Source organism: Anolis carolinensis, chromosome 4 (genome assembly GCF_035594765.1).
Source record: "Anolis carolinensis isolate JA03-04 chromosome 4, rAnoCar3.1.pri, whole genome shotgun sequence".
Taxonomy (NCBI): domain Eukaryota; kingdom Metazoa; phylum Chordata; class Lepidosauria; order Squamata; family Dactyloidae; genus Anolis; species Anolis carolinensis.
In genome coordinates this window covers 6747264-6773583 of record NC_085844.1, presented here as the reverse complement: position 1 = coordinate 6773583, position 26320 = coordinate 6747264, and the positions used below count along the sequence as shown (strand labels likewise).

Below are 26320 nucleotides of genomic sequence, written 5' to 3'. Positions count from 1 at the left end.
TTCTCTAAGCAAATGCTGCATTGTGCCTTGGCCAAAGGTAGCAGGTGGCAATTGTTTGATTGGATATGAATGCCCTTCAGCATAGCCAGAATTATCTTTGGAAGATGAAGAAATTTGGTCCACATTTACAATGGCAAAGCTGTTGATTTTGCGGAGGAGAGGGGGTACACAAAAGCTTCTCAGAGAAATCAACAGTAGTTTGGAGAGGTTTTTGTTGATCCATTTTCTGCTGAGGTTGTTTAAAAGCTACCTGAGATACTGCACTTATCTCCGGCCATTGACACAGAAATACTCAGGAGAGGGGCAGTCTCACATGGGAAATAGATGAAACACAAGCTTGACATGGTGCCTTAGCCATTGTTTTCCAGAGAAGTGGCCAGTGTGTGTGTGTGTGTGTGTGGTTTGTGTGGAAGTTGCATTAACCTGGAGAATCTTTATCCTCATCAAAGCCTCTGGGTCCTTTATCCTGTCCTTGAGAAGAGGGGCTTCTTAAACTTTTCCATTCACAACCCCTTTCCACCCAATATATGGGTATAGAAATGTTAGGGATTCCTCTTCTTCAGAAGAGGAAGGGGAGCAGGAAAGTGTTCATGAATCTGAGGGTGAGTTGGAATCTGAGGAGAAGATTTTGCAAGTACCCACATTTCAGGAGAGGCGAAAGGAAACAGAGCAGAGATGTCATTCAGCTAGAATAGCTGCCAGAAATGCAGCTGAGTAATTAGAAACTTCCCTAGCAGCTGTCAGGGGACTCAGGACTATAAAGCAGAAGCAGGTGCAGCCAGCTCTTGCTGGTAACAAACTGACTCTTCGCTCCCCTTGTGCCTGCTTCAAGTCTGCATCTGGGAAACTGCTCCTGAGGATTTATTGCTGTTTCTTTGTCTGAAGTAAGACTGCTATTTGATATGGGAATTTAATAGAGAGCAAGAACTGTGTTTTCCCTAAGACTTCCTTGCTTCCTTTTGCATTATTCCACTGAGTGTGCTGTTCTTTATGTTTTGCTGAAGTAAAGCAGTTTTCATTTACTTACCACAGTGTTTTAAGGCTGTTCTTGAAAGACAAAACAGGACAAGAAAATAGATATAAAATAGGCATAAAAATCAAACAGTTACTGATAATAAATCAGCCTTTGCGGGACTTGCTAAACAGGCCGATTTTCCTTTTTATGAAATGCAGCTGAAGCATTTTCTGCAGAGTCCACTGCAAATACTACATGTTGTTGCTAACAGATTTGTGTAAATGGGTGACATTCAAAAACCCTTCACTGTTGTCAATTTTTTCATGACCCCAACATGGAGCTAGTGTGACCCCAGTTGGGATCAGGACCTACAGTTTAATAAGCAGTGGACTAGAAAACTCTGCATGATTGTTATTCAAGGCAGCCAAAGAACTGCTTGTATTAATAACATTGCTGCATCATGGCTTAACAGTATGTTTAAGTATGCAAACCCATTCCCAAAGAAAGATGAAACATAGGCATAGCCCTTCTTCCTCTTGCATGAGCCACCTAATAGCACTTTATACACACAGATTGTGCTATTTGCTTACTAACTACCTTGTAGATCACTCCTCCCAATCCCTGCTTTGCCCTTCCTAACCCATGACCACTGTTTTTACTGGAAGAACTTCAAAATGTTGAGATTTTCAAAAATCTGTTAGTTCATGTTTTAATTACTGCATCATTTTTTGATTGAGCAGTAATGCAGTTCCAGTTCACTGTGCACACACTCATCTTTATACATGCTATTAAAATAAACTAGCTGTGTCCGGCCATGCATTGCTGTGGCTAGTCTGGTGGTTAGGATCCCTCTGGTTAGGAAGCAGCCTGGCTTTGAACCTGCAAGGCTGTTCCATCATGGCAACATTTTTTTAAAGTGCCATTATGCTACGCACACAGCTACAAGGTCTTCTGGGTAATGTAGTTGTTTCAGCTCCCGGGGGGCCTCTGCGCATGCATGGTAAGCAATTGGGGGTTTTCTATTCTTTGGACTTTATTTTTCTAGGGTTTTTTGATTGAAAGACATAGATTGGATCACTATGTCTTTTGTGGCCAAATTTGGTGTGATTTGGTTCAGTGGTTTTGTTGTTTACTCCATGGGAAACACACACACACACACACACACACACACACACATATATATATATATATAGGTAATGACATTTCAGCCTAGGACAAAACAACAAAACTACACATCCCAGAAACACTAAACTTGGCAGCACAACCCCTCATCCATACAACGTTCATACAACAAAAAGAAAAGAAAAATAAAGTCCTAATTAGAGGGAGAGGAATAATTGTTTTTATCCAATTGCTGCCAGTTAGAAGGCTAAGCTCCGCCCACTTGGTCTCCTAGCAACCCACTCAGCCCAGGGGACAGGCAGAGTTAGCCCTCACTTAGGTCTCTTCTACACTGCCTATAAAATACAGATTATCTGATTTTAACTGGATTATATGGCAGTGTAGACTCAAGGCCCTTCCACACAGCTATATATTTATAATGGACTTAAAGTAAGGTAAAACCTTTACCCTTTACTACCACCAATTCCTCAATACTTTATTTCCCATACCACCATACTTCGCCACAGCAACGCGGGGCCGGGCACAGCTAGTATATATATATAGAGAGAGAGAGAGAGAAAGAGAGAGAGAGAGAGAGAGGGAGGGAGGGAGGGAGGGTGTGTTGTATATCCACATTCTTTAGTGCTTTCAGGGCATGGTATAGTTTTCAGTGCCAAACATGGTTTTGGGGTGCTGGGGTCACAACAACAGAACATTGAGGTTTGCAATTAGAAAAAAATGTTGATCAATTTGACTCCAGCACACCATACCTCAATTAAATCTGTGCATCCACATTCCTTGCTTAGCAAATCAATGTTGCTAGCATGTGCGTGAATTTAGCCAAACAAAAAGAACATAAACTTTTCCAAAAAATATATCGGAAATATCTCCTCCATAAAGGGAATGCTGATACAACTAATGAGATTCCAAATTAGTGCCAGGGAAAAAATAATCTGAATAATTACATAGTTAAATTATTATTTTGTGAAGAGGCTGAATAGGGTGAAAGAGGGAAGTAATAGCAATGCACCCCAGAGGTTCTCTATGTCTGCTTGCTGAAAGTTGAATGGACACAGCTTGGAAGTAAAGCAGAGAAAAGCAATGCTCACAACATGCACACAACACTATGTGGATTCACGCAATTTTGCTGTGTCATCAGGTGTTACTATCACTGCTTTGAGAAAGGCAGGAGGATGACGACAACAACAACAATAACAACACAGCACCAGTGTCAATGCTGGAGTGATGGTGTTTTTAGGAGTCTATTCACAGATTTTCCCAGTAAATTAAATGATAATGCCAAACAATGCCAGAAACTTTCCATGTCACAGTTTCACAATGATGTTATGAGATAAATAGTGTGAACATGTACTGTTAAAACAGATGCAAGCATACACCACAACCTTAATACTACAAAAAGAGGAAAGGATTGACCATCCATTTTTTAAAAACCCAAACAGCATAAACACAAATATGACTGAACTCAGTTGCAGGCCAGTATTCCCCATTCTTCTGCTTTCTGATGCCAAAAGAAGATGATCGGTATTATAATGCTTTCTGTCACAGCTGAACTGTTGAAAGTTCTGGTCCCATGTGACCATGACGAGAGCTATGGATTTAACTAAATTCTTAATGAAACCCGAATGAAATAAAATCCATCTGCACTGGCCAAATTCAATAGATGCAGCTGTTCTCAGCATGGAAAGGATAAGATTGTATCTACATGCCAAGAAGTGATTAAAAATCAGAAGCTGGTCATCAGGGAGAGATTAAGAGTGCCAGCAAGATGGCAATGAGAAGTCACCACCACAAACATGGGCTCAACACACATTAAGTTGCAAAAGGCTCCTTTTAGTCATAAAACGGTAAAAGTAAAGGTTTTCGCTTGACGTTAAGTCTAGTCGTGTCCGACTCTGGGGGTTGGTGCTCATCTCCATTTCTAAGCCCAAGAGCCAGCATTGTCCATAGACACCTCCAAGGTAATGTGGCCACAGGCATGACTGCATGGAGCACCGTTACCTTCCTGCCGGAGCGGTACCTATTGATCTACTCACATTGGCATGCTTTCGAACTGCTAGGTTGGTAGAAGCTGGGGCTAACAGTGGGTGCTCACCCCACTCCCTGGATTCGAACCTGCCAACCTTTCCATCAGTAAGTTCAACAGCTCAGCAGTTTAATCTGCTGCGCCATCAGAGGCTCCCCCTTTTGGTTATAGCTTATACTATTTTGAACTTTTAAAATTTATTTTATTTACAGTATTTATATCCCACCCTTCTTTCCCACCCCGAAGGGGACTCAGGGCGGATCACAATGTACACATACATGGCAAACATTCAGTGCCATTAGACATACAGACAGAGACAGAGACGAAGACACAGAGGCTATTCAACTTTCTCCAGCTTCCAGGCTTCATGAGGGTATGCTCGATTTCGGCCACAGGGGGAGTTGCTGCTTCATCCTTCACTGTAACACCAAGTCCTTCGTGGATTGCTTCCTCATTCCTTTCTTCACGCTGTTGGACGATTTTTATGGTGTTGTGAATGAGTTAAATTAGCATCCCTAAGTGGTGCCTAAATTTTCCTACTTGATAGATGCAACTATCTTTCGGGTTGCTTAGTTCAACAACAAGCTGGGCAATTTGAATAGTCAGCTGCTCAATCCGATGAAGGCTGGCTTCGAACTCATGAATAGTGATTTATTGCAGCTGGCTACTAACCAGCTGCACCACAGTCCTTTTTCATTTAGGACTTCATCCCACTGGTTCAGGGCTCTGTTTCCATGCACTTTGGAAATGGAGTCCCACTGAGACCATCACATGACATAAGGACACTTCCAGTGGAACTCTGTAAGGAAATGGTTTACACAACACATGGAAGGGTAAAGGTAAAGGTTTCCCTTGACGTTAAATCCAGTCATGTACGACTCTGGGGGTTGGTGCTCATCTCCATTTCTAAGCCAAAGAGCCGGCGTTGTCCGTAGACACCTCCAAGGTCATGTGGCTGGCATGACTGCATGGAACGCCGTTACCTTCCTGCCGGAGTTGTACCTATTGATCTACTCACATTTGCATGTTTTCGAACTGCTAGGTTAGCAGAAGCTCGAGCAACAGCGGGCACTCACTCCGCTCCCCGGTTTTGAACCTGGGACCTTTCGGTCTGCAATTTCAACAGCTCAGTGCTTTAACACACTTCGCCACCGGAGGCTCCAACACATGGAAACAGAGCCCTAAATCCATCTTCAAGAGAAAAATGGAGAAAAGTGGGAGAAAGCAGGGGAAAGATGGACACGTTTCCTATATATTTGGCACTTGGTGTGCTGATTGGTCACTGAAAGAGTATCTCTCACTGTTAGAAGAGAACTGGTTGAATTTTCAAGGACCCACATTTCCCTTAGCATCTGTGTTAACTCTCAAAACCAGATTTCTAAAAGCCAAGTGCGTTTGAATTTTCACAAATACTTACCGAAAAAGAAGCTGAAACACAACTGTTCCCTAGTTGGGCACCCATCCAGAGGACCCACTTTAGGGAAGGTGACCATGAGTCAAAACTAATGGCATTGCCATTGTACAAATGCCACCTTGCGGCAAGGGAAGGCTTTATGATCTGTGCCATTACCCTGGCACTAAATTTTTATCAAAATGCCTTTCCTTCCTTTTATCCCACATCAGAAAGGCAGGACTGCTGGGCAGCAGGGAAAGCGAGGCGAGGAGGAGAAAGCGGCCCATCCTTTCTGTTCTCTGCTCAATAGCTTACGGACATGATCACAATGCGGAAAGACCGGCAATTACCTCCCGAATGCGCCATCGGTGTAGCAGAGAGAGGAAAGGTGGAATTTACATCTAGTTTCACTGGGGAGTTTTACAGGCAACTACTCCCATTATTGCTACGAGGGGACTTTTATGTGTAATTTAATGAGCAGCACAGCAGCAAACAGTGCAATGGTGCAGTCGCGTTCTTTCTGAGTTCAGCGTTATTTAACACCCTCTTTGACTCTGGCGGTGGAGTCAATTATTCCAAGGCCGTTTTGAAGGGGAAGACTGGGTGGAACGGGAGAGCCAAAGAGCTGCCCCCCCCCCCCACCACCACAGTCTCTCTCTTTCTCTCTTTTTGCAAAAACAACAAGATGGTAACTTAGAGGACCCTGGAACCAAACATCCACACAAGTACATATCCACACAGGTGTGCACACACATATATTTACATCTATAATATGTTTGTATGTGTGTACGTATCTGTGTTTGTATGTGTCACACCCAGAGAGCCCTGCGACTCCTGCTAACTGGACCATACATGGCACACAAACCCAACATGACCAGCAGAAAATATTGGAGGAGTTGGAGGGAAATCGACCCTGGATGATGGGAGTTGCAATCCATCCATATCCAGAGAGCCCTCTGAATATGAATGACAATGGAACTGGACCAAACATGGTACACATACCCATCATGACCAACTTTAAATACGGATGGGTTTGGGGTTGAGGCAATTTTTTTATCATGTCAGAAGTGACTTGAGAACATATTGTAATCTGCTTCTAGTTTGAGAGAATTGGTTGACTACAGAGACATTGCCCAGGGGATGCCCAGATATGTCGCCATCCTGCTGGGAGGCTTGTCCCCACGAGCTAGAGCTCTCAGATAAGAGCTCATCCCGTCTCGCAGGTTTGAATTGGCAACCTTCAGGTCAGCAGTCCAGCTAGCATAAGGGTTTAACCACCCATTGTGCCAATGGGGCAATGACAGAGGATGATGGGAGCTGCAGTCCACCCATGTCCACAGAGTCCCGTGAAGCACTCTGAACCCAGCCAACAATTATTTATTTATTTACAGTATTTATATTCCGCCCTTCTCACCCCGAAGGGGATTCAGGGCGGATCACATTATACACACATAGGGCAAACATTCAATGCCCATAAACACATCAAACAGAGACAGAAACAGACAGACAGACAGACGCAGAGGCAATTTAACTTTTTCCTGAGGGGATGTTCGATTCTGGCCACAGCGGGGAGCAGCTCCTTCATCATCCACTCTGACGGCACTTCCTCACTCCAATGTTGTAAATTAGTTAAACTTGCCTCCCCACTTTTATAAGTGGTACCTTATTTCCTACTTGATAGATGCAACTATCTTTCGGGTTGCTAGGTCAGCAACGAGCAGGGACTATTTTTTATTTTTAATTGATGGGTGCTCACCCCGCCACGGGCTGGCCTCGAACTCATGACCTCATGGTCAGAGTGATTTATTGCAGCAGCTGCTCACCAGCCTGCGCCACAGCCTGGCCCCCTGGACTACATGCCCAACATGCCCAACTTTGAATATTGCCAGGGTTTGCAGGGAATTGTTCCAAAATGCTGGGAGTTGTAGTTCACCCACATCCTCATGTATTTTCTAATGGATCCATTCATTAAAAAAAAAAAGCAAACAAGAACTATTTCTAATAAATAGCATTAGAAAAGACCTTACCCAAGCATCACTGGGCACCTAAGCTAGGGTGTGTGTATGTATGTATATGCATGTATGTATATTGTGTGTTATGAGGTTGTTTCTGACTTTGTTGTTGCCTTCAAATCATTGAATGTTCAAATCTGTGGATTCAGAACTCATGGATTGGGAGGGCCAATGTATATGCAGACTATTCTATTGAAGGCAACTGGACTTAATGATAATAGTTCATAGATTCAATACATGTTGGTGCCTCTGGCTACTCCAATGTAGAAATTACGTTGCTGGGATGCAAATTCAGGCTACAATTGGAGATTTAGACAGACGGAAAACATCATAAAGAAGATACAAGCAGAATGTACATAATTAAAGGTTCCTTCTGCTACAACAAGAGCAAAAGTCCTGTCTAAATAAAGTTGTATTTGCTTGTCAAGGGAAAGAAGGCAGGTGGAGGTCCAAGCAAACCTCTTAAGGGAGGAATTTCCACATCTGAGGAGCAGCCACCAAGAAGGCTCCCTCCCTTCCTGTCCTCACCAAATGAGCTCAGACGAACCTCTTGCATCCAAAAATCCATTTCCTGAACTGTGGAGCATCCAACTGCTATACATTTATCTGTTCCAGAATACTGTCAAAAGTTTTCTTCTGTGTTCACCTGACTATCTGTGCGTCTTAGCCTTTGTGCACTCCAACTGCGTGGTAGGATACAGTCCTGCCCTATTTACATATTGTGCTCATCAGTTTTGTAAGTCTTAATGGGCCTTCTGATCGGATGGGACATTCCCAGGACATGCCCATACCATAATTACATATACGTTGCTATGCTGCTGCCTTTTGCTCAGGAATCCAATATCCTGCAATAACAATTCAGCACGGAGGCACCCTTCATTAAGCCAAATGGCCCTTGTGGTCCCTGGGTGACCCATCCAAAGAATGAATGCTTAACGGGAGTGGGAATAAGACACAGCAACCAAGCTGGAAGGAAGAAACCTGGTTTAGATTGGCCAGTGTGCTTGGGAACATCCCATCATCATGCTTGGGAATGCCTCATCATCAGAAAGACAAGAGAGGACAATTCTCTCTTATACCTCTTCCTATACTCCAGGTAACTTTTTAGAAAGGGAAATTGATGACCAAAAAGAGTGCACCTGGAGAAGTTGCAGGTGTTGGGAAATAAGGTCAGGGTGTTCATTGTTAACACAAAGAGCTGTCAGCAATGAACAAATCAGGCTACTTCAGTCTAATTCCAGTTGTGTGAGAGTGTTGCGGAATTTCGTTTGGATGCAGGTGAAGAAAGCAGACTGAAAATAGAAGTTGTCTTCATTATAGTTTACTTTTGGCCAAGAGCAGATGACAATGTTAGCTAATGCCCAGAAAACACAATGCCACACTTTGCCTGAAGTGGCTTTCTAATTTATACAATTTTACACAAGCATGCGCAGAAAGCTAACTGGCAATGGAATTTGCTGACTGTTATAATCCTTTTGGACATGCGTAGTTGCCTTGTAACTTATATAACTCATTACTCATCACATCAGGTGAAGTGTCTATAGTTTATTCCACATATACACTATCCTCAGGTGACATGTTCATAGTTTGTCCCACATATGCATTATCCAGCAAGCCAAATCATTATTGCGGCTTGCATGACCTTATATTGTGAGCAAAGAGCAAATGTCAGGCAGAACATGTCCTGTCGACACTTTCATGGAAAAACAAGATTTTTGTGTAAGGGTCATCTAGGTTTTTAAAGAAAATATTTAAGAGCTGCTGCGTTAAGAGTATTCAACGAAAAGACCATTCAGATTGCAATTTTTAAAGCGGTATGCATATTCACCTTTGATTCATATGCTACTTTCTGCACAAAATATGGACTTCCCCACAATTTATCCCAACATAGTAAGTCCTTTGTATCTGCTTGAGTTTGCTTCAAGTACTCCTTGTGGGCACCTAAAATCTGCAGATGCTCAAGACCCATTATATAAAATGGATCTTATATAAAATGGCAAAATCAAGGTTTGCTATTTAGAGTTTGTGGGTTTTTTGCGGAGGATATTTTCAAGCCATGGATAGCAGAATCCATAGATATAGAATCCAAGGATACAGAGGTATAGATGTTTCCTAGTAAAGGTTAAGTATCTCTTATCCATCAGCCTTATCTCAAAATGGATTAGCATCAGTCCGCTCACCCAAATCCAGTAACTGACAGTTATTTCAGGTTTATTGGTTGGTTTGATGGTTGCTTTATATTTTGTTATAATGTTCCTGTTTTATTCTGCTTTATGCTATTGTCTATATACTTAGTATGTTATATTTTATTATGTTGATTGGACTCGTCCCCATGTAAGTAGCCCCGAGTCCCTTCGGGGAGATGGAGGTGGGGTACAAATATAAAATTATCATTATCATCATCATTATCATCATCATCATCCATAATACTTGGACCAGAAGTCTTTTGGATTTTAAAATACCTGTATTTGCATGTACGTACATAATGTAATGGTTCCTACTTCTGAAGACACATTTCACTTATGTTTTATATAAATAAATCTTGTGCACATGTTGTCGAAGGCTTTCATGGCCAGAATCACGGGGTTGCTGTGAGTTTGCTGGGCTGTATGGCCATGTTCCAGAAGCATTCTCTCCTGACATTTGGCCCGCATCTATGGCAGGCATTCTCAGAGGTTGTGAGGTCTTTATAATCTCTGAGGATGCCAGCCACAGATGCAGGCAAAACGTCAGGAGAGAATGCTTCTGGAACATGGCCATGCCACGCAGAAAACTCACAACAACCCAGTGGTCTGAAGGTGATTTTATACAATATTTTGAATCATGTACACTAAACCAAGGTTGTGTAAATTGAACCTTTAGAAAACATAAGTGTCTCTATCTCAGTCACCCACATTTATTTTATTTATTTATTTACAGTATTTATATTCCACCCTTCTCACCCCGAAGGGAACTCAGGGCGGATTACAATGAACACATATATGGCAAACATTAAATGCCAACAGACAAACAACATATATAGACAGACACAAAGGCATTTAACATTTTTTCCAGCTTCACGATTCCGGCCACAGGGGGAGCTGTTGCTTCACTGTCTACTAGTGGCTGTACTTCCTCATTCCTTTCCTCGTGTTTTGCTGGCAGTTTTATGATGTTGTAAATTAGTTAAATTAGCCTCCCACATAAAGCGTACCTAAATTCCCCTAATTGACAGATGCAACTGTCTTTTGGGGCTGCATAGGTCAACAGCAAGCCGGGCTGTTTAATGGTCGGGGGCTTAACCCGACCCGGGCTTCAAACTCATGACCTCTCGGTCAGTAGTGATTTATTGCAGCTGGTTACTAGCCAGTTGCGCCACAGCCCGGCCCACATAAATGATTTTGGATTCTGGAATATTTTGGAATCCCTGATAAGGGATGCTCAACCTTTAGCTGCATTTTTGTGTGCAATCTTTGAGCAAGGGACTTCATTGTAAAAAATGGAGATGAGTAGATTGAGTGATTGATATAGATTGATTAGCATATTTATACTTCACCCTTCTGGGAAAAAAGCTCCCAGAACAGCTTATAAACTGTTGATTTGACAGTCCCTGCCCTCAGGTTTACAAGCTAATAAAAGAATTTCACAAGGGAAAGGGGACGTCAATGGAAGAGGCATAAAGTCCAGCAGATACTGACTCCTCTTCTCTCCCACAATAGCAATTGGAAAGGAGGGCCTTGCACCAGTCTAAAGAGTAGATTGATAATATGGATCAAATTAAATCCCACACCATTGTTATAGGTTAGAGCAAAGCACATGATTTGCAAGAATATCTGAACTTCAGTTCCTGGAAGCTCTGCTTTAAATGATCAGCTGTTAGATGATGGGACGAGGGTAACAAATCCAACCTTCTAATGGTAACAGATGTTTGCATAACCTGCTGTTGCATGCATACATTGGATTTTCAGAAGGAGGTATTCAATAACTCCATTTTTAATGTATGTCCTCTCCCACAAAATCTGGCCATTTCATCATGCTAGGCACTGATTCCACAGCCTTTCATAGGCTGAAGTAGGGCAGTATCTGGCTGTAGTTGGGAAAAGGGGAAAATGTTAGTATTCTTCTAACACCTGCACAATAATATATGAATGCCTTGGCAGCACAGTATCCAGTTTGAAACCAGCCTTCCAGGGAACTGAATTATGCAGGTGGGAAATTATACTGAACCGGAGCAATGTAGTAGCATCCCACCTTCTGAAAACTCTTCCAGTTACAATGTGTTAGAGTTTAGAAGCATGGGCCAAAAGCTTGCACTGTACTTACATTGTGTATATTTACATGCACATAGTTACCTGGTAGTTGTGAGGTTCACCTGAATATCAACATTGTCTGTACATTGCTTATTGCCTCATCATGTGATGGGAAATGCACAGTGTCTGCTCTGCAATTCCAATGAACCAAGAAGTACATTGAAGGCTCTAACCAATAGCGATGCACCTTTCGAGAGTGTGCAAGTGCAGCAGTTAATACTCGGAGAGCTCAATTGGGAACTGAACATAGATATTACACTGTGGCCCATACAAACACAACCCAATGCAAAAGGGAATATATATATATATATATATATATATATATATATATATATATATATATATCTCCCTTATATATATACATGTATGTTGTCATGATATATAAGCAGAGAGCAGGTTTGGGTGGGATGGGGTCAAAATAATCGAATTTGACTTAATCCCTGTATATGTCAGTGGTTATTACATAAAAAGGAGAAGGTGCCACCACTACTTAAGGACACTTCAAGCTCTTGCTTAGCATCACCTCACTTGGAGAGGAGAATAGTACTTTCCTATGCAAGTACTTACATCAACTCATGAATAAGTCAATCCAAGTTTTTAGGGAGTCGATTTTGGATTTAGGATTTATGCATGAGAATATACAGTATGAAAAAGATTTATTTGACATATTGATATCCCACCTTTCTCAACCCCTTTGGGGACTCAAGGCGGCTTACAAATGGCCTACAACATAAAACATAAAAACTTACATTAAGATTAAAATAAGCATACATAAAAACATATTTAAATACAATCAAATGTTAAGACACAGCATCCAAAGACGAGGTCTAAGGCCAATCCAGAGTCAATTCCATTATTTTGGGCTCCAATACTCAGAATCCTTCAGGTGCTATGCAGTGTTATTTCCTAATAATAATAATAATAATAATAATAATAATAATAATAATAATAATAATAATAATAATAATAATTTATTTGTTTGACCAGTCATATGACCATTTCAAAGTGCAACATAAATAAAAACAAGGCAAAAAGGATGGGAGGACAGGCAGCTGACCATCTGTTTGCCGACAAAATCGTATTTTCCTGATTCTTCTTCTTTCAGGAAATGTGCTCTTTTCTTGGTAGCTTTCAGGGTAAAGAGACTGACTTTAATTATGGTGGATCTTTCTTGTCCTTGCAAGAGGGCTGTCAGAAGATCATTTCTGTTGGGAGACCTAAAATTAGATAGTAATGAATGTAAATATCTGTGTCGAAGTTCGGCATATGCTGGGCGGTCAATCAAAAAATGTTCGATATCTTCCACTTTTTGATCTCCCCAGACACAGAATCTCTCATTTCTTGGGATGTTACAGTAGCGACCAGCTTGCATCATAATACCGAGTTGTTCAAACCTGGCCCTGGTGTATATTCTTATTAAGGGCAACGGAACTGGAATAGTCAGATAGTGTTCTAAATGAGTATTCCTTTTGTGGGTATTTCCTTAATATTATATACTGAGGGTTGCAGTTTGCTAAAATTAAAAATTGCAACTCTGGGAGAAGGGGGTATTATAAGTATCTTTAAAAACTCAGCAAAACTTCCCATATGACATGGGCATTCCTTCCTCATGGTGGAGAACAGAGAAAATGGGAGTGGCAGCAACTGGCCCATGCGCACAGAGGAGTAGTTCCATATTAGAGCCGGTCTAGCTCTTCCCATCAAACCCAAAGAGTGGGTCTGTTCTGGTGTTTCAGGGGAGCTTTTTCCTGACATCTGCTAAAGAGGGGTAAAAATAGATTAACCAGTTTTACCCCACATTAGGAGTCAGGAGTCCCTGGATGTCATTTGAATGCCTAGGAGTGACTTCTGGTCTGATTCAGGTTTTGTGTCTCATATTGATGTGTTCCCCAAAAAGTCCACTTCCTACAACAAGGGTCTTGAGACCCTTGTTTCTACCACTGATCTAGACTAGAACAAACTTTGGATTTGTCTCCATGAGCAAAAAATAGAAATAGCTCCGTGTTGGTTGGGATTTATGATGGGACAGATGGCTGACTAATTTCAGGAGGTGAAGAAGCCAGATGAGACGATGGCCGACTCCCTGCTGGCAATGGGATTTCATGCCACAAACGGCGGCCCAGCTTTGCTTTGTACACTTGCCCACTATGGGTCAAGAGACCTGGCAGGCAATTCTGGTCTTGTCACTTTCCAGCTTGTAAACAGCCAAAGCTCTGTGGAATATTCTGATGACAGCGAACCGGTCTTTCCTTGGGCTCAAGCGTTTGATTCCTTGTCCTTGTCCTTTCCCCAGCATTTATTGGAACGTCTGTCACTTGGAGCTGCCCCATCTCTGAGTTCAAAGCAATGATCTGCAGAATTGATCTTGCTTAGAGGGAAGAGGGAAGCTGCCAAGATAACCACACAATGGGTTGCTCGAGACGAAACAAAGGCGTCTAGAAAGGCCATCAAATGTACAATGTAAATTGCATACATAAAATCAACAGGCATTGTCTAAAATGTCCATAGGATTAAAATTAGGGACATCAAGAATATCCACACATTTTCTCATCTTTGGAAAGAAAGAGGATCTCAAAATATCAAGACAGACTGTAAGATTGGGGTTTTTTTTAGTTGAGTACTTTGAGTTTATTCATCTTTCAGTGAATGAAGAAAGAGCTGTCTTAACTCCCCATATCTGGAGGGCAATGGGCAAAAATGTTCAAAAGTTTAGAAACATCTTTGTGTCTTTGATGTACTAGGTCCTGATTTTGATGCTATTAATTTTCTACATGCCTTGCCCTGTCCGATTAGACATAACTAAACACAGAGCAGGTTTCTTCTGTTGGGGCTTTTGCCTAAGTTAATATTCATGGCCAGAAACACAAGTAGCAGTTTATCTCAGTTTGCTCTATTACTTATTTATTTATTTATTTATTTTAAAGTATTTATATTCCATTCTTCTCACCCTGAAGGGGACTCAGGGCAAATCACAATGTATACATCCAAGGCAAACATTCAATGCCATATGAACATAGACAGAGACAGACACAGAGGCAATGTAACCTTCTCCAGCTTCCAGCTTCCTGAGGATATACTCAATTCCGGCCACAGGGGGAGCAGCTGCTTCATCATCCACTGTGACACCGAGTCCTTGGATATTTCCTTATTCCAAACGCCGGTGGATGATTTTTATGGTGTCGTAAATTAGTTAAATTAGTCTCCCCACATAAGTGGTACCTAAATTTCCTACTTGATAGATGCAACTATCTTTCAAGTTGCTTAGGTCAACAACAAGTGGGGCTATTTTTTATTTTAATGGTTGGGTGCTCACTCCGACATGGGCTGGCCTCAAACTCTTGACCTCCTGGTCATAGTGATTTATTGCAGCTGGCTACTAACCAGCCTGTGCCACAGTCCAGCCCCCTTTGGTTAGAAGAGTTTTTTTGGGACTTCAAACAGATTTTTGGGAGTGGGTTGGGCATCAAGGGTCATAAAAAAGGGTGAGGGACATGTGCAGCCCATTAGCCACACTGTGCTCATACCAACTACATGGTATCTCTATCTGGAGTAATATTTCTGTGTGGATGACTTATCCTTGTGAGACTGTGATGGAAGATACACCTCTGAGAGGATATGTCCATTTCAAAATGGCTCTTTACTGATGGGTTGGGCTTAACTATTGAATCTGTCCTACTCCTAACCAACTGATATTAAACTACATCTTGAGGTTTCAACAGGAGTTTACTGATGTCAACTGTACATTGGTAACACTGGAGATGTTGAATCTGCTCCAGTGTGAATTTCAAGGTGAAGATAATGTAAAATATGTGTTTCTGTCTTCTGTTCAGCATCTTGAAGGGCTCCTCTAAAGTGTGACCTAACATAGCAAAGGAATCCTTTAAAGTTTGGATTAAAAAGCAACCCTGCTGTCGTCTTCCTTGATGTCCAAACAAATGCACAAAAGATACAGTGCAGATCATTCCAGAATATTGTATGACTTCTGTATCTACAGGGCATATGTTCCCCAACTTGCGTGATATGTGAAACAATGGGTAGTAGTGAAACATATTTAAATGAAGGACCTCTGACCCAAAAATACCAGAGGGCTGTGCTAAAGAACCTAGATAATACCCACAGAAGTAATATTTTCTTGGACGAAAGAAACTATGGGCACTGGTTCTGTGGATACAAGGGTCATACGTTACAATACTGATTAATGTGAGAAAAATAATTGCAACACAAAGAAAATGGATTTCTCAGAATACCTATTGAATCAATTGTGAAATGGTGTGTCAGAACATAAGTAAATAATATAATATATTGTATATACTTATAATATTGATAATAATATTATAATGTAATACAATATTATATAATAATATAATAATATAATAATATTAATTATATAGTATATATTAAATGTAATATTACTACAGTGTTCCCTCACTTATCGCGGGGGTTAGGTTCCATGACCACCTGCAATAAGTGAAAATCTGCGAAGTAGGGACACTATATTTCTTTTAATATTTATATGTTATTCTAGTAGTTATACCAATCGTGTGTTGATAAATTGCCTCCTTCTCCTCCCATTGCCACTTGGGCTCCTTTTTTCTCCCTTTGGCTTCTCTTTCCTCCCTTCCTTAGGTTGTAAATTGTAATTTTTTAATGATTTATAATAGTCTTTTAGAGTTTATTGAAAAACCGCGACTCAGAGAATCCACAAAAAGTGAACTGCAAAGTAGTGAGGGAACACTGTAATAATATCACCATATACTGATATAGTACAATATAGTAATTTAATCCTTATATTGTGCTATGCTAATAATTTCCTTCCCGCCGGAGCGGTACCTATTGATCTACTCGCATTTGCATGTTTTCAAACTGCTAGGTTGGCAGGAGCTGGAGCTAACAGTGGCCGCTCACTCAGCTCCCTGGGTTTGAACCTGGGACCTTTAGGTCTGCAAGTTCAGCAGCTCAGCGCTTTAACACACTGAGCCACCGGAGGCTTCTTTGGGATACTTAGATAAATAATATTTTGGTATTAATCCTATATGATTTCAGAGGACATAGTTATATTTTGGATAACGTGATATGTATATGGTGCTCTAATATACATACTGTTTTCAACTCGCATATTGGACCATTATTGTTTATCATATTTTGATACATATGTTGCTGCTTGGACAACTCCTACCCCTGCTATAGCTCTCTACATCCCTCTCTTCTCTAAAGAAAGCCCAGAATACAATTACAAGCCATTTGTGCCAATTCCATCATCTGTAGACATCAGCTTTTTGGACCCATAAGCTGCGTTGAAGTACCACTCTGCTGAAAATGATCATTCCGCCGCCATAAACAGAAGGCTTTAATTAAAAGTCCACATGCTCTCGTCCTCTCTCTCCGGCTCCTCCTTCCCCCAAATGTAACTTCTAGTGCCATTCATTATGAGTGGGGGGGGGGGGGGAGAGAAGCAGGGCTCATTTTGCAATTAAATAATTGAATGGTTTTCTGGCAAAACGAAATAGCCATCGTACTCCATCCCAGTGTTACCCCCTTCCCTTCCTTTCGCTTCTCTTTTAAGAGCCACCTCTGCTTTTCCCCCTCCGGTGAGATAAGACTGCTACTCTTGAAAGCCATTTTAAATATTCATGTTTTAATTAACGGACTTTATTGCATGAACTCTATGTTAGACAATAAAAGGGACTGCCAGAGGTGCCAGCACATTTCATGTTTGCTCTTGAAAAAGGAGGCTGGGAAGGAGAAGAGCTAATATGTGTCCTCAGTAAACATTTACAAGACCATGGATTGGGGAGGGGAGGACGGGGAGACTGGCTTGCATTTGGCCAAAGATTGCTTCCATTGCTTCTGCATTGCGATCAAGAGCGTTGCTCCTTAAGGCTGTTGCAGGGTGACTTCAAATCATTTACTGGCCTTTAGGCAAACCCATCATGGGATCTCTTGGCAAGATGTGAGAGCTCACTGAGAGAGCTGTTCAACAGTGGAACTCTCTGCCCCAGAGAGAGTGTGGTGGAGGCTCCTTCTTTGGAGGCTTTTAAGCAGAGGCTGGACGGCCATCTGTCGGGGGTGCTTTGAATGAGTTTTTCCTGCTACTTGCAGGGGGTTGGACTGGATGGCCTGTGAGGTCTCTACCAGCTCTGATTCTATGGTTCTATGTGCCTGGTGGCTCAGTGTGTTAAAGCGCTGAGCTGCTGAACTTGCAGACCAAAAGGTCCCAGGTTCAAATCCCGGGAGCGGAATGAGCGCCCACTGTTAGCCCCAGCTCCTGCCAACCTAGGAGTTCGAAAACATGCAAATATGAGTAGATCAATAGGTACCGCTCCAGTGGAAAGGTAACGGCGCTCCATGCAGTCATGCCGGCCACATGACCTGGAGATGTCTATGGACAACACCGGCTCTTTAGCTTAGAAATGGAGATGAGCACCGACCCCCAGAGTCAGACATGACTGGACTTAACGTCAGGGGAAACCTTACCTAATACAATATTATACTAATAATAATATAATATAATAATATTAATTATATATTAAATGTAATATTACTGATAATATTACCATATAATGATATAGTACAATATAGCAATTTAATGCTTATATTGTGCTATGCTAATAATATATTGTATGTACATTTGATTTGTAAGCCGCTCTGAGTCCGTTCTGGGGTGAAAAGAGTGGGATATAAATGTAGTAAATAAATAAATAATAAATATCTAATTCTTTGGGTCTACTTTATCTGGGATCAACAATTAAATTCAGGATTTACCTTTACCTTTTACCTTTACCTTTTATGGTTCTATGATTCTATGTGCTCAGGGGGAAGATGGCTATTGTCTTTCTCTGAGGCTGAGAGTGCAACTTATTTATTTATTTATTTCCAACATTTATATCCCACCCTTCTCACCCGAAGGGACTCAGGCCGCCTTCAAAAATTGGCAACAATTCGATGCTGACACATAGTTAAAATCATAACAATATATAAAATCCATTAAGAACAATTAAATACAATATAAAAATATAAGACAGATGGTTAAATCCGTTCATCCAAGATCCTCATGCTTTGACCATAAATCAGTCCAAGTCGTCTTTGTCGTTTATTCATTAAAAGTCTTAGCACATAGCCATGTTTTTAGGGCTCTTCTAAAGCTCAAAAGGGTTCGGGCTTGTCGTATATCTGTCGTATATATGTTGTATATGGGCCGGGCTGTGGCGCAGCTGGCTAGTAACCAGCTGCAATAAATCACTACTGACCGAGAGGTCATGAGTTCGAAGCCCGGGTCGGGTTAAGCCCCCGACCATTAAATAGCCCGGCTTGCTGTTGACCTATGCAGCCCTGAAAGACAGTTGCATCTGTCAATTAGGGAAATTTAGGTACGCTTTATGCGGGAGGCTAATTTAACTAATTTACAACATCATAAACTGCCAGCAAAACACTAGGAATGGAATGAGGAAGTACAGCCACTACTGGACAGTGAAGCAACAGCTCCCCCTGTGGCCGGAATCGTGAAGCTGGAAAAAAAATGTTAAATCCCTCTGTGTCTGTCTATATATGTTGTTTGTCTGTTGGCATTGAATGTTTGCCATATATGTGTTCATTGTAATCCGCCCTGAGTCCCCTTCGGGGTGAGAAAGAAGGGCGGAATATAAATACTGTAAATAAATAAATAAACAATCCTGCTATTTTTTTACCTGAGAGAAGACCTTTTTAGACATTTCTATTGTTCTCTCTAATATTTTCTGTCCTCCAGCACAACCAGAGGTGGTTGACCATATAATCCCACTGAAGGACTGCATTGCCTATACAATCTAGTTTACCTGATTTGAATTGTATTACATGGCCGTGTAGATTCATATAATCCATTTCAAAGCAGATAATCTGGATTATCCAGTTTGATAATCTGGATTATATGGCACTGTAGAAGAGGTCTTAGATATTCCAGAGAGAACATCTTGATCAAATCCATGAATAATCAAATCCTAAAAAGTCAAAACTGCAAATATGGAGGAACAACTGTGCAGCAGGGCTAAAATAAGGATACTGGCATCCATAAGAGTTCTGGCCCAGCTTTGAAATTCTATTTTACTTCATTGAGTATGAAAGCCAGTGTAGGCATCCAAAAGAAGAAAAGGAGATAAATTGACCAAGGGAGTACGGGTATGAGACTGCAAAGGGTGTACAATTTTCAGTGTCTACTTCTCCAAAGATTTAGAAATTTGAGATTGTCCAGGGATCATTTGCCTTTGGTTTAAGTTAAATATTACCATTGTGAATTTATAACCCTTGGAGAAAGGAAATTTGGACTAAACATCTGTCCCTTCCCATGTTAAACCAAAAGTTCATAGAGGCGTATTTAGAATATTCAGAAAACTTTAGTGCACTATCAAACTCCATGATTTCATCATATTTTGTTGCCATTCGGAGTCAATATAAAATGAGAGGACTTTAATTATATAATGTGTTGGGGTTCCAGGTGTGTTAGGATGATGTCTTATTCAGAAGCTAGGACTGACTCCCCAGCAGTACAATCATAACAGTTCCCATTATTTACTTAATTACTTACTTACTTACTGCATTTATATCCCATCCTTCTCACCCCGAAGGGGACACAGGTTGGCTCACAAAAAAAGACACAATTTGATGCCACATAGGGTAAAAACAACACATACACATTAAAATCAATAATTAAAACATCATAATCTTAAAACCAATTACTGTATATACTCGAGTATAAGCCTAGTTTTTCAGCCCTGTTTTAGGACTGAAAAAAAAACTTCCTCGGCTTATACTCGGGTGAGGGTCCTGATGGGCTTATATTCAGGTTGGCTTATACTCAAGTATATATGGTATATTTATTATTTTTCTCTATTATTATTGGTATTGTTACATTCATTATTTTACTCTATTAATTATTATTATTATTACATTTGTTATTTTACTCTATTATTGTTGTTACTTTTACATTTATTTTACTCTATTTTTTATTATTAATAATACATTTATTATTTTACTGCATTTATTATTATTATTATTACATTTATTCTTTCATTCCATGATTATTAAAAGGATACATAAGCACATTTACATTGAAGAAGATGAAAATAATGATTTAATCAGAGTTGAATAGTCATATCTTAAATTACAGTTTGATGTAAAGATTCAAAAACATTTAAACTACATATGCCTCAATTAATGTAATTTTATTGGTATCTCGGCTTATACTCGAGTCAATGTTTTTCCAGGTTTTTTGTGGTAAAAATAGGTGCCTCAGCTTATATTCGGATCGGCTTATACTCGAGTATATATGGTACTTAAAAACCACGCAGTCCAAAGGCATATTCCAGGAGCCATTATAATCATAGATTGCACTATCCCACAGTTACTTATTGCATTGCAGATTATAGTCCAAGGGATTGGTCCCACATCCATGTCTTCACTTTCTTTCTGATTATTCTAGTGATCTTCTGTCTCCTCATTAGTTCAGGTAGGAATTTTTGAAACAAGTATTGAAAGTATGGTGAGCTTTGATATGGAAATGTGTGGCTTGGCCTTTCCTTTAGCAAGAGTAGGTGAAGACCTTGAGATACCTCCTTATGAGAAAACAGAATGGTCTTTTGAGGAGGACAGGCTTTAATGGGAATAGGGGCAAATGTCTCTTCACTTAGTGGGATTGAAGGCTATGAATAACGTTTGTTTGTGTTGCTTATAGATCTTGTTAATTGCCTGGCTCTTTCAACAAGGTAATTAAATGTTAACGGGGAGTGGAGGTGGAAGTTCATTAAGCGTCGTGAAGAATGAGTAATCTTTGTCCAACATCTTGAAAATATAAGATAATGTTGCTACCTCTCACCCTGGAGATAAAAAATATATACAGGCAGTCCCCAAGATACGCACAAGAAAGGTTTTTTTCTTAAGTTTAATTCTTATGTAAGTCAGTAGAGGTACATACGTATAGAGATAGATAGATAGATAGATAGATAGATAGATAGATAGATAGATAGATGAACATAAGTATGTATGTATAGGGAAGGGTTAACACTATTGTGGTGTTTTTTCACTTCACTTTCTGTCCCTGTGATAATAGGATTTTGAAAAGTTTGGCTTGTTGTGGAAACAAGGATTGGTGATAAAGCTTCAGTGGAGACATCTTTTCCCCATGATAACTCTTTCAGAGGTGAATTTCCCTTCTGAGGAGTAGATTTCACTCACTTTCTGCTGTCTCATCTCCATTCTTCACTATGTATAATGTAAGTCAGATGTTTGTAACTTGGGGACTTCCTGTAGTTGGAAAACAGCATGAGAATCTGGAGCAGGATTTAATAGTAGGCTAAGTGTGATGACTCATGGGCCTTGTAGTCCTGTTCCTAGTACTATTGTGGCAGACGAAGAGGAAACATGGGGTTTTCGCCGGTTCAGCAAGAGCCGGAGTCTCTTCACCTGCAGGATGTTGATGTTTGCCCTCAAGAATTCAGCCAAACAGGCCTTGGGCAGAACTCCCCTCCGTTTCCCAGGAGGGAAAATTATTCTAAAGACAGGGGAGTCAGGGAGGCTAATCGGAGAAGCCTGAGAATCGCTGCCAAACAAATGGCTGATTAGGTCTGCTTCCCTTGGGAAATTCTAAGGAGTCATGCATCTGGACAGAGTTGGGTTTCGCTTCTCGTTCTCTAGGGAAGGAGTTCTGTTGGCGGGAAAACGAGACCCAATATAGGTGTTTGGCGCGAGGGATTCTTTGCGGAGTCAATTGATCAGCTTGAGGAGAGAGATCGTGTGTGGACTTCGTAATCCCAGTTCCTTGCTTCCCGGATCAAGCTTCAAGCCTTGCCCTGTCTCACGGTTTTACCACGGACTCTGTTTCATGCTTCATGTTCGTCTCGTCTCCAGTCACGGATCTAGCCAAGAATCAAGTTTATTTCCAGCCTTGTTGTCAAGCTTCATTGGACTCTAAGACTCTGTTATTTCCCCACACTATTGCTTGGCAAGGTGTGTGTTTCGGTCAAGTGGATTAAAACTTTGAACTCTAATATCTTATATTGGACAATACATTTCTGGACAATATTTGACCTCATCTGAAAGGTCTGCTTCTGAACTATATTCTTCACTTGTTTTTATTGATTTTATATATTTCTTTAATAAAGATATTAGATAGAGACTGGCCTCTGTGTAAGGTTATTGGTGCTCTGCAGCCAGGGACCTGACACTAAGAGGGCCAAAATGGTGCACTGGTCTGTATGTTGGACTAGGACTATGGAGGCCAAAGTTTGAATCCACACTGGATCATAAAAACCCAATGGGTGACCTTTGGTCAGCCACAGTCTCTCAAGCTCAGGGAACCTCTGTGCCACCCTTCTCTCTGAATAATCTTGCCAAGAAATCCCTATGATAGGTTTGCTTTAGGGTCACCATAACTTAAAAACATCTTGAAGACATATGGTAGCAACAACAAGCTGTTAGGTATTCCTCTTCTTCATAAGAGGAAGGGGAGCAGGAAAGTGTTCATTAATCTGATGGAGAGTTGGAATCTGAGGAGGAGATTTTGCAAGTACCCACATTTCAGGAGAAGGGAAAGGGAACAGAGCAGAGACCATTCAGCTAGAATAGCTGCCAGAAATGCAGCTGAGCAATTGGGAACTGCCCTAGCAGCTGGGAGGGGACTCAGGGCTATAAAGCAGAAGCAGGTGCAGTCAGCTTTTGCTGGCAACAAACTGACTCTAAAGCCTAAGCCTTCACTCCCCTTGTGCCTGCTTCGAGTCTGCATCTGGGAAACTGCTCCTAAGGATTTATTGCTGTTTCTTTGTCTGAAATAAGACTGCTACTTGATTTGGGAGTTTATCAGAGATTTAAGAACTGTGTTTGCCCTAAGACTTATTTGCTTTCTTTTGCATTATACCATTGAGTGTGTTGTTGTTTATGTTTTGCTGAAGTAAAGCAGTTTTCATTTACTTGCCACATTGTTTTAAGACTGTTCTTGAAAGACAAAACAGGACACAAGCATACCACATTAACATGCAGCACAAAACTAGTCTGCATTAATAAGACTGAGGAGAGTCAGAGTCCTACTTTTTTCTCTTTCGCCATGTCTCAGATGGAATACCATGTCCAGTTCTGGTTGTCCCAGTTCAAGGTGAACATTAACAAACTAATATGTATCCCAAGGAGAGAGACCAAAATGTATTTGTTGCTTGCTTGCTTACATCTTGCTTTTCTCTAAACATGGGACCCAGATATGTCCAAATATATGGAAACGAAGCTCTGTGAAGGATGACTTAGGGAGCTGTGTATTTTTAACTTGGAGAAAAGAAGATTGAGAGGTGATATAATAGTGCTCTTTAAATATCTGAAGAGTTGTCATGTGAAAGATACAGCAAACCTGTATTTTGCTGCTGCTCTATAGACTAGGAAATGAGCCAACAGATTCAAATTACAAGAGAAGAGGTTCCTCATCAATGTGTGGAAGAACTTAACTAGAACAAATATTCATATGTGGAATAGAATGCCTCAATGTGTGATAGATTCTTCTTTGGAGGTCTGCAAACACAGATAGGATGGGCAACTTTTGGCATTGTTTTAGTTGTGTATTCCTGCAACACAGAGGGATTGGACTTTATAGCCTCTGCAGACCCTTCCAACTCTACGAGTCCATGTTTGTATGAGTCTAAGAGAGTCTAATTTTATTATATACACCTTGCTTTTTGTAATTTAAATACCTTTGGACTTCTATGTCCAGTAGTAGCAAAGAGTTTCTCATTCTTTCCTATGTTTATCCTTGGTGGTTGAGATTATCAAAATTAGGACCACACATGTGGGTGAAGTTGTCTATGGATCTGTATTTGACTAAGTGTATAAATATGTGAGGGGAAGTCATGGGGAGGAGGGAGCAAGCTTTTTTTATGCTGCCCTGCAGACTAGGATGCGGAACAATGGCTTCAAACTACAGGAAAGGAGATTCCACCTGAACATCAGGAAGAACTTCTTCACTGTGAGAAGGGCTGTTCGGCAGTGGAACTCTCTGCCCCAGACTGTGGTGGAGGCTCCTTCTTTGGAGGATTTTAAGCAGAGGCTGGATGGCCATCTGTCAGGGGTGCTTTGAATGCTATTTCCTGAATCCTGGCAGTGGGTTGGACTGGATGGCCCATGAGGTCTCTTCCAACTCTATGATTCTATGTGAAAACTTATACTACCAACTTCTTTTTCTCAGTTGTTATCAGTGTGCTACACGATCATGCTGGAGTTTCAATTCCTAAAAACAAGTGGTCAATGCCATCAAAATGGCTCAGGTCTACTATAGCATTCATCTTTCTCCGTGCTGCATCATATTTCCCTTTGGAATCCAAAAATGGCAATAGGTTTATGGGAACTGTAGTTTTAAAAACCCTATATATTTTTTCTGTTAAAATACAGCACACTACAAAAATGTTTCATGGCTTTATACTGGTCTAGGATCATGAAACTAGTGGACACCAGGAGAGATAAGCAGGACACCAAAACGAGTTTGTACCTTCCTATTTAAGTCTTAGTTTTTGTGTTTCCAAACTGGGAAAATAGCTTTTTTGTTCAAGGATGGTGGACTACAAAAAGAGTTTGGGAAGAGAAAAAGAATTGGAGTAGATCCACAAACTCCTGTCCATCAGCAGTAGATTGAACATAGACAATGGTTTCCTGGCGTACTACACATATTATAACACTGCTTAACAGCCTAACACGATGAAAGCTGTCTTGGCCAGCTTATCACCTCTCTTTTCTGATTCCCAGCTAACATAATTCCCATAAATCCCTACACTCTTCATATTATCTACTCATCTTGGTTTTAAACCAGTGGTTCCCAACCTTTGGGCCATGGCCCAGCAGTGGGCCACGAAAATGAAAATCTGGTCTGCAAACCTCCTTCCTCTTTATTTTATTTTATTTTATTTTATTTCCACTACTTTCTGCAGAACTGATCATTGCATTAGATAGACCACATCAGCTTTAGGTTATTAGATATGGTTTTCTGTGGGTGAGCAGATGGCGACTGCTGGATGGCACATTTGTGTATCAGAAACTAGAGGTGATTGTTCTATCCAATGCAGTTTTTTGAATCAGCACCACAGATAACCAACCAAATCTAAAGTTGACTAAAAACTGATTTGTAACCCTTTTGGTACTAATGTTGGAGACTGGTCCCTGACCAAAGTGGTCCCCAGTCAAAACGATCCCTGTTCAAGTGAGCCCTGGCCAAAGTGGTCCCTGTTCAACAAAAATTTGGGAACCACTGCTTTAAGCAATAGCTTTCTTTCCACCTTTGTGTTCATGTATTGCACTTTACTCAAAGCATTTGATGAAGTAGACATAGTCAATGAAAGCTTGTGCTACCTAATACTGGTCTCTCTTTCTATACTGTTCTGAAATAACATAGGTACATCTTTGAATTCTACCAAAAGAAACTCTAGGTTCCTTGTGGTGATTATTAAAAAACAGTTCAACTCCCAAAGTGGATAGGCAACACAACTGTGAGAAGAGCTATGGGAGCATGATCTAAACCCTATTGCTACTGCA

General features: G+C 40.8%; 1 protein-coding gene across 6 annotated transcripts in view; it reads left to right on the top strand.

Annotated features, from left to right (window-relative positions):
• The window catches only part of adgrb1 (adhesion G protein-coupled receptor B1), a 447596-nt gene that overhangs the window by 137623 nt on the left and 283653 nt on the right, over window positions 1-26320 (top strand). The window lies entirely within an intron of this gene.